Source organism: Phyllobates terribilis, unplaced genomic scaffold (genome assembly GCF_046119375.1).
Source record: "Phyllobates terribilis strain yellow unplaced genomic scaffold, ASM4611937v1 Scaffold_3__8_contigs__length_932513732, whole genome shotgun sequence".
Taxonomy (NCBI): Eukaryota; Metazoa; Chordata; class Amphibia; order Anura; family Dendrobatidae; genus Phyllobates; species Phyllobates terribilis.
The window spans coordinates 369,122,518-369,136,278 of NW_027362763.1; the positions used below are offsets into that span (position 1 = coordinate 369,122,518).

At 43.4% G+C, this 13,761-nt stretch overlaps 1 protein-coding gene across 2 annotated transcripts in view; it reads right to left on the reverse strand.

The window, feature by feature from the left end:
- The window catches only part of CSMD1 (CUB and Sushi multiple domains 1), a 2,980,041-nt gene that overhangs the window by 1,769,941 nt on the left and 1,196,339 nt on the right, over positions 1 to 13,761 (reverse strand). The window lies entirely within an intron of this gene.

The following is a 13,761-nucleotide window of genomic DNA, read 5'->3' on the forward strand; positions in this document are numbered from 1 at the left end:
TCTCCGACCTCATCATCATCACCCTGTGCGTTATCACACCCGTCGTCCTCAGAGCCAACCTGTTCCTGCCCTGACAAAAAACTAAAGTTGTCGCTCCAATCAGGTATTTGAGTCTTATCATCGTCTTCCTCATTGTCTCCACCAACAGGAGTTACAGTTTGGGAATGAGGGTCTACATTATGGTCAGAACCTTCTGCGTCTGGTCCTGGATCCGACTCATAAAGATTCTGGGCATCAGTGCAGATCATTTCCTCGTCTGGATTCACAGAAGCGCTGGAGTCGACCTCTGATTCCCAGGCTATAGTATGAGTAAACAGCTCTGCAGACTCAACCATCTGTTCTACCTCATACTCAGACGGGCAGCTGGAGATTTGGGAGCTGTGAGGAAGCAAGTGCGATTTGGGTGACACCTTTGAGGACTGGAGTATTTGTGATGTTGAAGTTGATGTGGAGGAGAGCCCACTTAAAGGAGCACTTGATATCCGTTGAAGCACCTGCTGTTTTTGTGCCTCATCTGGAATTTGTAGCGATTGGCGTGGCCATAAGAAAGGGATCTTATCACATTGTCCGCTAAAAGAAGTAGACATTTTAGTTTGGCTGGAAGATGGTCTTTCTTCTGCACCTACCCCACGGACACAGCCTTTTTTCCCCTTCCCAACACGCCTATTCCCCTTTCCACCAGCAGCAGGCCTTTTTCCACTCATTTTGGTGGTTAACTAATTCACAACTCTGGAGTTGTTTGCACAAAAAAACAATGGATGGTAACCGAGCAGAGCTGAGTGGCCAAACTGTGGTATTAGGCCAAAACTATTGGCTGGGTTAGATGCAGAAAAAAATTATTTTTAATTTGCAACCTGATGGAGGTCAGTATAGATGGACTAATAGACCAAGTCCCACACACCGCTAGAAGCCCAAATATTTTTTCAGAGCTAGATGCAGAAATTTTTTTTATTCAATTTGCAACCTGATGGAGGTCAGTATAGATGGACTAATAGACCAAGTCCCACACACTGCTAGAAGCCCAAATATTTTTTCAGAGCTAGATGCAGAAAAAAATTATTTTTAATTTGCAACCTGATGGAGGTCAGTATAGATGGACTAATAGACCAAGTCCCACACACTGCTAGAAGCCCAAATATTTTTTCAGAGCTAGATGCAGAAAAAAATTATTTTTAATTTGCAACCTGATGGAGGTCAGTATAGATGGACTAATAGAACAAGTCCCACACGCTGCTAGAAGCCCAAATATTTTTTCAGAGATAAATGAAGAAAAAAATTATTTTTAATTTGCAACCTGATGGAGGTCAGTATAGATGGACTAATAGACCAAGTCCCACACACTGCTAGAAGCCCAAATATTTTTTCAGAGCTAGATGCAGAAAAAAATTATTTTTAATTTGCAACCTGATGGAGGTCAGTATAGATGGACTAATAGACCAAGTCCCACACACCGCTAGAAGCCCAAATATTTTTTCAGAGCTAGATGCAGAAAAAAATTATATTCAATTTGCAACCTGCTGGAGGTCAGTATAGAAGGACTAATAGAACAAGTCCCACGCACTGCTAGAAGCCCAAATATTTTTTCAGAGCTAAATGAAGAAAAAAATTATTTTTAATTTGCAACCTGCTGGAGGTCAGTATAGAAGGACTAATAGAACAAGTCCCACACACTGCTAGAAGCCCAAATATTTTTTCAGAGGTACTGTAGATGCAGATAAAAATTATTTTGAATTTGCAACCTGATGGAGGTCAGTATAGATGGACTAATAGAGAAAGTCCGACACACTGCTAGAAGGCCAAATATTTTTTCAGAGCTAGATGCAGAAAAAAATTAGATTCAGTTTGCAACCTGATGGAGGTCAGTATAGATGGACTAATAGAATGATGCTATGCCCAAAAGATTTTACTTCACTAGGTGCAGTAAAAAAATTGGTATTCTATACACAGGTGGTATATCTTGCAACACAGATAGGCTACTCCACTGACTAACACACTCTGCAATAGGCCAAAAAGGATTAGCTTTGCTAGATTCAGCCAAATGCTGTGAAAAAAACTTGCACAGCACTGGCACAGACCTGCCTGGCAAAAACTGATAGGAACTGATGTAACCTAGTCCTGAAAAGGACTCCAATTACAATTAGTCTTTACTCCCACAATCTATCTATTTAAGAGCACAGACCTGCCTGATAAAAGTCGTAGGAAATGCTGTAACCTAGTCCTTAAAAGGACTGCAATCACAACTATTCCCTACTCCCAAGCTATCTGTATATTTGTGCGAAAATTGGCTTGAAATTAACAAGGTATAGCGCACACAGCAACAGCGGTGCCGTCTAACACGCAGCTGCAGCAGTGAGAAAATGGTGGCGACGGGGAAAATGGCTTGGTCTTATAGGGCAAGGACATGTGACATACACTGCCAATCACACATGCCCTTGCTTGTGTGAAAAAAAGCACTTCGCTCCGTGTGTGCGCTGCTGATAGGCTGACAGATTGCACCTCCCCACTGCAAATGCGGGAAAGAGAAAAAAAAATGGAGATCTTCATTGTTCCTGCAGAGATCCATCCCCTGCCCCTCCCCCCGCCCCGCTGTACACTCAAACTGCGTATTAACATTAATTTTCATCATTACTGAGAAAAAATCCAGTTATGATTTTGGTGCACGAACAGTTATCGAACATAACCTCGAACAGCCGAATTTTTCTCAAATTGTTCGTGTTCGCCGACCGACTCGAACACCGCCCAAAACAGCTCGAATTGGAGATTGGCGAACAGTTCGAGTAGAACAACGCTCATCTCTAATAACTAGTTACGCCCCTCATTAAGTCCATGCCTCAGAGACTGCAAGCTGTTATTAAAGCCAGTGGTGGTGCAACAAAATACTAGTGATGTTTTGGAGTGTTCTTTTGTGTGTTTGTTTTTCATGATTCCATAATTTTTTCCTCAGAATTTAGTGATTCCATAATTTTTTCCCTCTGCTTGGTCTGAAAAAAATTACCCTTACTGAGAACCAAATTTTTTATCTTGATTTCTTTTAGTGTTTCTTAAAGCCCTAAAGTTGCCACTTGAAATGACTTTAGTTTTGTGCCATGTCTGTGATCTGCTTTTTTTCAACAACATTAAACAACTGAATGAACATCCTCCGAGCCTAGTGATTCCATAATTTTCGCCAGGGCTTGTATAAAGGCTTGCATAACCATATGCATGTTTAGAGCGTGCGTATTTTGGACAAAATATAGACCAAGCTCTGTGCTTCCTGCTTGGTAGAGCTTTCGCTGAGAAGATACCCCCTGACTACAAATTTAACATAACTCCTCTTACTGCTCTTTCAAATCCAAAGCACCCCCACATATGCTTTTGCAAGTGCTACAGCAATTAGCCGAGGTAGCAGCAGAGATTGTAGTATGTATGACATGATGAAACAGATGTTATCTGCATAGATTAACTGTTTGAACAGAAAAGTCTATTTTCACCTAGACTGTGTAATTTCTTTGGGAGATAAAATGAATACAGACCCCATTCTAGCAGATTGTGCCAGTGGCAAAAACTGTCCCAATTTAACATGGCCATACAGTTTTGCTAAACCTCCTGTGTACTATCAGAGAGGATATTCAGCAGGGCAGTTGGCTTTCTCATACCCATGCAGATCATATTGTCCTCCAAAAAATGTGGATAACTGTAGATTTATAAAAAAAAATAAGGCAAGTATAAGTGCCAATTTTGATTGACCTGCATCATATTCCTATGATTAGACCAGCCACAGCATCTGCCTTTCTGTCCATTGTTTTCTATACTGTGATGCTGCCACTATTGCTGATGCTCTCGGCTCAGCAAGGTAACTCCTGCATGTAAATTATGTTATCTCCATACTTTGTTACTGCTGTTACTGCTGGTGGTTTCCAATGTTGGCCTTACACAGATGGACATCCTCCTGCCTGCCCTTTTATAACAAACTATGTGGCTTCTGCCATTGCCGCTAGACATCTCCTGCCTGTTCTATAGCTATACTCTAATTCTGCTGAAAGGGAGCTACCAGTGCTGGCACCACACAGCTAGACATCTCCCTGATGATCATTTCATATTTATACTGTTTGTTTCCTTTTGTTGCTACTTCCATTTCCACTTCCTATAGACAACCACACACATCTTTTTTATTGTGTTCCACAGCTATAATGTACTGCCACGGGAATACTAACCTGTACAGGTTAGATGAACCTTGAACTGCTCCCAAAAATCAATTTTTCAATAATGTTTTAAGAAACTATTGCTTCTTCTTTTTATAAATAACAAACCTGTTGCTGATCCCTTAAAAAGGGATAATTTTTGGATGTTTTTTTAAAAAACTCAAAATTGATTCTTCAGTTTTCAAACAGAATACCTTCTGCTGGGATCACAGAATGTTGAACATGTCTTTTCCGAGCAATTACAGGCTTTGCAGTATTCAAATTTGCAGCAAATCATATTCTTTTGTAAAAATTCATCAAAGCTGTTGAATTTTACTTTGAAAAGATACAAACATTTCTAGTATTTATAATTTCAACAGCAGTTGAGAGTAGCCTAAAGGTACAATTATAAAAATATTAAAAAATATATTAAAATAGCATGGTCCATGGTATACAAATGACAGATTTTACTGAGGTTATTCAAATTACATTCTCTCGTGTACTTAAATTAAAAAATGTTGAAAGTTTTCCATAGCTTTTGCCAAAAATATTTCATGCTATTTGTGTTGTCAAAAGGTTGAAATTAACTTTTATTGGCACAGCCAATTTACTATATGATTCCTTGTTTTAATTCTCTGTATCAAAATTGGGTTGCAACACAGTGGGTCAATTTTCTGTCCTTTGTCCTTGATACAATTTTTATATTTTTTGAATTTGTATGAAAGTTTTCACATCATTCACATTTGACAAAGAATATCTGACCCTGGATGTAGTTGCATTTTTCCTTGTTTTGCCTCCTAACAACACGGAGAAGACAAGATTGATGTGCTTCTATACAATTCTAAATTGACTTCCAATATAAAAAGACTTGTACTATGACTGAATAATAACACAATGACAGAATGCTCCAAACAGCATTAAGGGTTAAAGGTTCTTCAGCTCATTCCTTCTTTTTAAGAATCAATGGTCTTAATTCTTGAACTCCTGCTAATGTTATATTCAGACATGTCTTAAATGGATGTCAGATAATACATGTAGATGTGATCCACCATGTAAAAATATGTTATTTGTGTTCAAACATGTTAACATTAGAGATGAGCGTTGTTCTACTCGAACTGTTCGCCAATCTCAAATTCGAGCTGTTTTGGGCGGTGTTCGAGTCGTTCGGCGAACACGAACGATTTGAGAAAAATTCGGCTGTTCGAGGTTATGTTCGATAACTGTTCGTGCACCAAAATCATAACTGGATTTTTTCTCAGTAATGATGAAAATTAATGTAAATACGCAGTTTGAGTGTACAGCGGGGTGGGGGGAGGGGCAGGGGATGGATCTCTGCAGGAATAATGAAGATCTCCATTTTTTTTTCTCTTTCCCGCATTTGCAGTGGGAAGGTGCAGTCTGTCAGCCTATCAGCAGCGCACACACGGAGCGAACTGCTGTTTTTCACACAAGCAAGGGCATGTGTCATTGGCAGTGTATGTCACATGTCCTTGCCCTATAAGACCAAGCCATTTTCCCCGTCGCCACCATTTTCTCACTGCTGCAGCTGCGTGTTAGACGGCACCGCTGTTGCTGTGTGCGCTATACCTTGTTAATTTCAAGCCAATTTTCGCACAAATATACAGATAGCTTGGGAGTAGGGAATAGTTGTGATTGCAGTCCTTTTAAGGACTAGGTTACAGCATTTCCTACGACTTTTATCAGGCAGGTCTGTGCTCTTAAATAGATAGATTGTGGGAGTAAAGACTAATTGTAATTGCAGTCCTTTTCAGGACTAGGTTACATCAGTTCCTATCAGATTTTACCAGGCAGGTCTGTGCCAGTGCTGTGCAAGTTTTTTTCACAGCATTTGGCTGAATCTAGCAAAGCTAATCCTTTTTGGCCTATTGCAGAGTGTGTTAGTCAATGGAGTAGCCTATCTGTGTTGCAAGATATACCACCTGTGTATAGAATACCAATTTTTTTACTGCACCTTGTGAAGTAAAATCTTTTGGGCATAGCATCATTCTATTAGTCCATCTATACTGACCTCCATCAGGTTGCAAATTGAATATAATTTTTTTATGCATCTAGCTCTGAAAAAATATTTGGGCTTCTAGCAATGTGTGGGACTTGTTCTATTAGTCCATCTATACTGACCTCCATCAGGTTGCAAATTAAAAATAATTTTTATCTGCATCTAGATCTGAAAAAATATTTGGCCTTCTAGCAGTGTGTGGGACTTTCTCTATTAGTCCATCTATACTGACCTCCATCAGGTTGCAAATTAAAAATAATTTTTATCTGCATCTACCTCTGAAAAAATATTTGGGCTTCTAGCTGTGTGTGGGACTTGTTCTATTAGTCCATCTATACTGACCTCCATCAGGTTGCAAACTGAATATAATTTTTTTCTGCATCTAGCTCTGAAAAAATATTTGGCCTTCTAGCAGTGTGTGGGACTTTCTCTATTAGTCCATCTATACTGACCTCCATCAGGTTGCAAACTGAATATATTTTTTTTCTGCATCTACCTCTGAAAAAATATTGGGCTTCTAGCTGTGTGTAGGACTTGTTCTATTAATCCATCTATACAGACCTCCATCAGGTTGCAAACTGAATATATTTTTTTCTGCATCTAGCTCTGAAAAAATATTGGGCTTCTAGCTGTGTGTGGGACTTGTTCTATTAATTCATCTATACAGACCTCCATCAGGTTGCAAACTGAATATAATTTTTTTCTGCATCTAGCTCTGAAAAAATAGTTGGCCTTCTAGCAGTGTGTGGGACTTTCTCTATTAGTCCATCTATACTGACCTCCATCAGGTTGCAAATTAAAAATAATTTTTATCTGCATCTAGCTCTGAAAAAATATTTGGCCTTCTAGCAGTGTGTGGGACTTTCTCTATTAGTCCATCTATACTGACCTCCATCAGGTTGCAAATTAAAATTTATTTTTATCTGCATCTACCTCTGAAAAAATATTTGGGCTTCTAGCTGTGTGTGGGACTTGTTCTATTAGTCCATCTATACTGACCTCCATCAGGTTGCAAACTGAGTATAATTTTTATCTGCATCTACCTCTGAAAAAATATTTGGGCTTCTAGCTGTGTGTGGGACTTGTTCTATTAGTCCATCTATACTGACCTCCATCAGGTTGCAAATCAAATATAATTTTTTTCTCCATCTAACCCAGCCAATACCACAGTTTGGCCACTCAGCTCTGCTCGGTTCCCATCCATTGTTTTTTTGTGCAAACAACTCCAGAGTTGTGAATTAGTTAACCACCAAAATGAGTGGAAAAAGGCCTGCTGCTGGTGGAAAGGGGAATAGGCGTGTTTGGAAGGGGAAAAAAGGTTGTGTCCGTGGGGTAGGTGTTAAAGCAACAGTAACATCTGCAGAAGAAAGACCATCTTCCAGCCAAACTAAAATGTCTACTTCTTTTAGCGGACAATGTGATAAGATCCCTTTCTTACGGCCACGCCAATCGCTAAAAATTCCAGATGAGGCACAAAAACAGCAGGTGCTTCAACGGATATCAAGTGCTCCTTTAAGTGGGCTCTCCTCCACATCAACTTCAACATCACAAATACTCCAGTCCTCAAAGGTGTCACCCCAATCGCACTTGCTTCCTCACAGCTCCCAAATCTCCAGCTGCCCGTCTGAGTATGAGGTAGAACAGATGGTTGAGTCTGCAGAGCTGTTTACTCATACTATAGCCTGGGAATCAGAGGTCGACTCCAGCGCTTCTGTGAATCCAGACGAGGAAATAATCTGCACTGATGCCCAGAATCTTTATGAGTCGGATCCAGGACCAGACGCAGAAGGTTCTGACCATAATGTAGACCCTCATTCCCAAACTGTAACTCCTGTTGGTGGAGACAATGAGGAAGACGATGATGAGACTCAAATACCTGATTGGAGCGACAACTTTAGTTTTTTGTCAGGGCAGGAACAGGTTGGCTCTGAGGACGACGGGTGTGATAACGCACAGGGTGATGATGAGGTTGGAGATCCCACTTACTGTCAACCCACAGTCAGCCAAGAGATGAGGTCAGCAGAGGAGGTGGAGGAAGATGCTAGTGACGACGAGGTCAGGTTGCGCCTTCCTGGACAGAGACGTAGTACTGGAAGCACGTCAACAACTGCATCCTCAAACACAACTCTGCCTCTCACCACAAGTCGTGGTGGCTCTTCAGGTCGCATAGGTGCTAAGCCTTGCATAGCCTGGGCATATTTTCAGATCGATAAAGATGACCCAACTCGTGTTATCTGTAACATTTGTCAGCAAAAGCTAAGTAGAGGCCAAAAAATACATAGTTTGAGTACTTCATGCATGAACCGGCACATGGACATGAAGCATAAGTTGCAGTGGGAAGCTCAGTGTGCTACAATGCGGTCTAGCCGGCCGGGCCAACCACCGTCTGCCATATCTTGTGCATCCGCGGCCTCTTCATCCTCTGTGACTGGGGGGACAGCAGTCACACCTGTTTTGGGGCGCAGACCTGCCACCTCTTTACCCGCAACAGCCAGCGTGATTGGCAGGTCATCATTTTCTTTGGAGGTGGTAACACCAGCTGGTGTTGAGCGCTGTCCGACATCGATAGCACCACCTTTGGATCAAGGCAACCTAACATGTCCGCCTGCATCTTCCTCACAGACCGGCAGTTTGCCGGGGACACCCTTATCAACCCCGTCTAAGCACAATAGCCAGCCCTCGGTCCCTCAGATGTGGACAAGTAAAAGACCATTTCCTCCTAGCCATGAGAAAGCTAAGAGGTTGAATTTCACCATCTGCAAGCTCTTGGCTACAGAAATGCTGCCTTTCCGCCTGGTGGACACAGAGGATTTTCGAGACCTTATGTCCGTCGCAGTGCCCCAGTACCAGATGCCCAGTCGGCACTACTTCTCAAAGAAAGGTGTGCCTGCGCTCCACCAGCATGTCGCACACAACATCAACGCTTCTTTGAGAAACTCTGTGTGTGACAGGGTGCATTTCACCACAGACACTTGGACGAGTAGGCATGGACAGGGGCATTACATGTCGCTGACTGGGCACTGGGTAACTATGGTGACAGCAGGACAAGGGGCTGCTGTCCAAGTCTTACCGTCCCCACGAGTTGTGCGTCAATCCTCTTTATGTCAAAGTTCCTCCACTGCTTCTGCCTCCTCAACCTCCTCTCGGTCTTCCACCTGCACCCAAAGCCTGTCTGGTCATGCCACAAGCTTTCTAACTGCGCAGAAGGGATCCTGCACACCTCCTTACTATGCTGGCAGTAGGGCTCAACGTCATCAGGCGGTTTTTACTTTGAAATGTCTGGGAAATGTGAGTCACTCAGCTGAGGAGTTGTGGTCAGCTCTGGAGAACCAATTTCATGAATGGTTGTCTCCACTGGACCTGAAACCAGGGAAGGCCGTGTGCGACAATGCTGCAAACCTGGGTACGGCCCTTCACCGGGGCAATGTCACACACGTGCCTTGTATGGCTCACGTGTTGAACCTGGTTGTCCAGCAATTTTTAGCCCACTATCCCAGACTAGATGGCCTTCTGCAGAGGGCACGGTCGCTGTGTGCTCACTTCCGCCGTTCGCATCCCGCAGCTCAGCGACTTACATCTCTACAGAAGTCGTTGGGCCTGCCACTTCACCGGCTAAAATGCGATGTGCCTACCCAGTGGAATTCAACTCTGCACATGTTGCAGCGACTGTGGCAGCACCGACAAGCCCTGGTGCAATACGTTCTGACGTATAGCCTGGGCCAACGAGATCCAGAGGTGGGGCAAATCACGCTGGAGGAGTGGTCTCAGGTCAGGGACCTATGCACCCTTCTGCACAGTTTTGAAATGGCGACGAAGATGTTTAGTGCTGACGATGCCATTATCAGCATGACTATTCCGGTGATTTACATGCTGGAGCACATGTTAAACAGAATTCGGAGTCAGGTGGTGGCACAAGAGGAGGTGGAGGAAGTAGAGGAGGAGGAGTTGTATGCGGAAGGGCTAACATCTGCAAGGTCCAGACGGTCGGCAGCACCAAGGCGGCAGGCATGTGAGGGTGGGGGAGATGGTATTACCAGGGCGCATGGTAGCAGCCAAACTAGTGAGGAAGGTGCAGGAGCCCAGGAAGAAGTGGAGGACGAACTGATGGAAGACTCATCAGATGAGGGAGACCTTGATCACATTTATGTTGTGCGAGGTTGGGGGGAGAGGACAGAGGAAGGAAGCATGATTGTTACCTTGCCACCAACACAACAGGGACTTGGTGCTCCTGGATGCGCAACACACATGAGTGCCTTCTTGCTGCACTACCTGCAACATGACCCTCGAATTGTGAGAATTAGAAATAATCCTGACTACTGGGTTGCCACACTGTTAGATCCCCGGTACAAAAGTAAATTTGCCGAAATTATTCCTGCCATAGAAATGGATGCACGCATGCAGGAGTATCAGCAGAGACTGTTGCAGAATCTTACATATGCTTTTCCACAAAACACCAGTGGTGCACGTAGTGAATCTCACAGTTCCAACTTGCCAACCGTGGGACCGTCAAGTGTTCAGCACTCAAACCGTAACAGAACCACAGTATCTGCTGGTAACATCAATTTTGTGGAATCATTTCACCACTTTTTTAGCCCATCCTTTGCAAGGCCACAGGAGACAAGAAGTCTGACACATAGTCAATGCCTAGAGACGATGGTACAGGAGTATCTCCAAGTAAACATTAAAGCCATGACTGTGTCACTGGACCCTTGCTCTTTTGGGGCTTCCAATCTGGATAAATGGCCGGAGCTAGCCACTTACGCCTTGGAGATCTTGTCATGCCCCGCAGCCAGCGTTCTGTCTGAACGTGCGTTCAGCGCTGCTGGTGGTGTGCTGACAGATAAGCGCACGCGGCTCTCCACTGATAATGTAGACAGACTCACGTTCATAAAGATGAACAAATCATGGATCCGAAACGACTTTTCTACACCTGTGTCATCCTGGGGAGAGTAAAAGCTTGATGATTGGTTAAAATCACCCTACCAACCGTTTTAAGCTTTCAAATTACTAATCATGTTTATCTGTATCTTGGCTGGAAAATAATTTGGGCTTTGTAGCAGTGTGCAGCACTGATTCTATTAGGCCATCTATAATAAGCTCCACCAGATTTAAAATTACTAATCATGTTTATCTGTATCTTGGCTGGAAAATAATTTGGGCTTTGTAGCAGTGTGCAGCACTGATCCTATTAGGCCATCTATACTAAGCTCCACCAGATTTAAAATTAATAATAATTTTTAGCGGCATCTAGCCCGGAAAATAATTTTGGGGCTCCGAGATGCGCAAGACACATAAGTGCCTTCTTGCTGCACTACCTGCAACATGACCCTCATATTGTCAGAATTCGAAGTAATCATGACTACTGGGTTGCCACACTTAGATCCCCCAAACTTTTCGATCAACCTTTTCACTTTAATAAAGACCAAAAAAATGGTCATTTTTGAAATTATAAGCATTAGCAGGTTATTAGAAACTGAAATCAAACAGTTTTCAACTCAAAACTTTATTCTAGGTGATGTTACATTTTCACATAGGACCCCTTGTTCGAAAGGAGCTTCTGAACTCTCTCGTCCATTGAATTTGTCAGGTTTTGGATGGTTTCTGCTTCAATTGTTTTGCATGAGGACAGAATACCCTCCCAGAGGTGTTGCTTAGATGTGAGCTGCCTCCCGCCATCATAGACACTCCTTTTGATGATGCTCCAGAGGTTCTGAATGGGGTAGAGGTCAGGGGAGCATGGGGGTCACACCATAAGTTTGTCCCCTTTTATGCCCATATCAGCCAGAGATGCAGATGTTTTATGTGCAGCATGAGATGGTGCATTATCATGCAAAAAAATGATCTTGCTGTGAAATACACGGTTCTTCTTCTTGAACCATGGCAGGAAGTGCTGTTTGGGAAAATCCACATGCATTATGGAGTTCATCTTTAGCGCCTTCAGGGATCCTAAAGGGGCCGACAATCTCTCTCCCCATGATTCCAGCCCAAAACATTACTCCACCTCCTCCTTGTTGACGCTGTAGCCGTGTTTGCGTGGGGTGTCCATCAACCAGCCATCCTCCACTCCATCCATCTGGACCATCGAGCGCTGCATGGCACTCATCCGTGAACAAAACAGTTTTGAAATCAGTCTTCATGTAATGTTTAGCCCACTGGAGCCGTTTCTGCTTGTGTGAAGTGGATAGATGAGGTCGACAGGATGGCGTATGCACAGCTGCAAACCTCTAAAGGACCCTGCATCTTGTTGTTCGGGGGACGTTGGAGGCACCAGCAGCTTCAAAAACTTGTCTGCTGCTATGACAAGGCTTTTTTTCCGCTGCTCTTTTAACCTGACGTAATTGCCTGTAGGAAAGAGTCCTCAATTTGCCCTTATCAGCACGCACACGTGTGTACTGTGAATCAGCTACATACTTCTTGATTGCCAAGACACTTCATCCTGATCATCGCACAATGTTGATTGTAGTCATGCCTTGACCTAAACACTCCACAATTTGTTGCTTCTCAGCAGCCGACACATCCTTTTTCTTTCCCATTTTGGCAGAAAATGTAGGCTGCTTAATAATGTGAGACAGCCTTCTTAAGTAGTCTTGCCTTTCATTGGACACACCTGCCAAACTAATTAGCACAGGTGTCTGCAATTGCTTACAGTGATATAAAGAGCCCTGACACACATCACCATCAATGAGTTTAACTGACAAACAAACAAATTCTTCCCTTATCACTCCTAAACACTTTTTGCATAATAATTTGGAACACAATGTACATGTGCTTTTCCACAAAACACCAGTGGTTCACGTAGTGAATCTTACAGTTCTAACTTGCCAACCGTGGTCTGTATGGCGTTGTTCAATAAAGGGCCCAAAATTAAGATAACATAGATGGGAGAGGTCTCTATGAATAGGAATTCCTAAGTATTTGATACCCTGTGAGGGCCAGGCAAAGCGAAAGTTGGACTGGATGGAATCCTATATGGATTTGGGGAGGGAGACATCGAGGGCCTCAGACTTCGCTGCATTGATTTTAAAATTTGACCATGTAACAAAGTGATCTATTTCAGCCATAACAGCATGGATGGATATATGTGATTGAGTGATATATACTAGGACATCATCAGCAAATAGAGAGCACTTGTACTCGGTGCCTCCCACCTCAATCCACCTAATATTGGGGTTATGGCGAATTGATGAGAGCAGGTGCTCCGTCACTAGGATGTATAAGAGAGGGGACAGAGAACATCCCTGCCTTGTCCCATTGGTGATTGTGAAAGGTGATGAAAATGTTCTGATGCACCCCCTGGGCCTTGGGACACCTGGAGCCGGACCCTTTTTGGTGGATGCTGGTGGTTGTAGTCTTCGTGGCGGCGACCCGGTTCTGTGGCTGAGGGTGGTCAAACCAGTGGAGGAACTATTTATGTGGTTTTGATGTTTAAATGTCCGACTACGCCACCCGTGGATTGCGGTCAGAGTGAACCGCCGCTGCAGGGCAGACCGCTGAGGCTGGTGTTGTGGGTGCAGCAGAGCATAGCATAACTCCCCACGGGAGGAGTATAGCCTCAGGGCAGTGTATGCGGAGGATGGGGGTGAT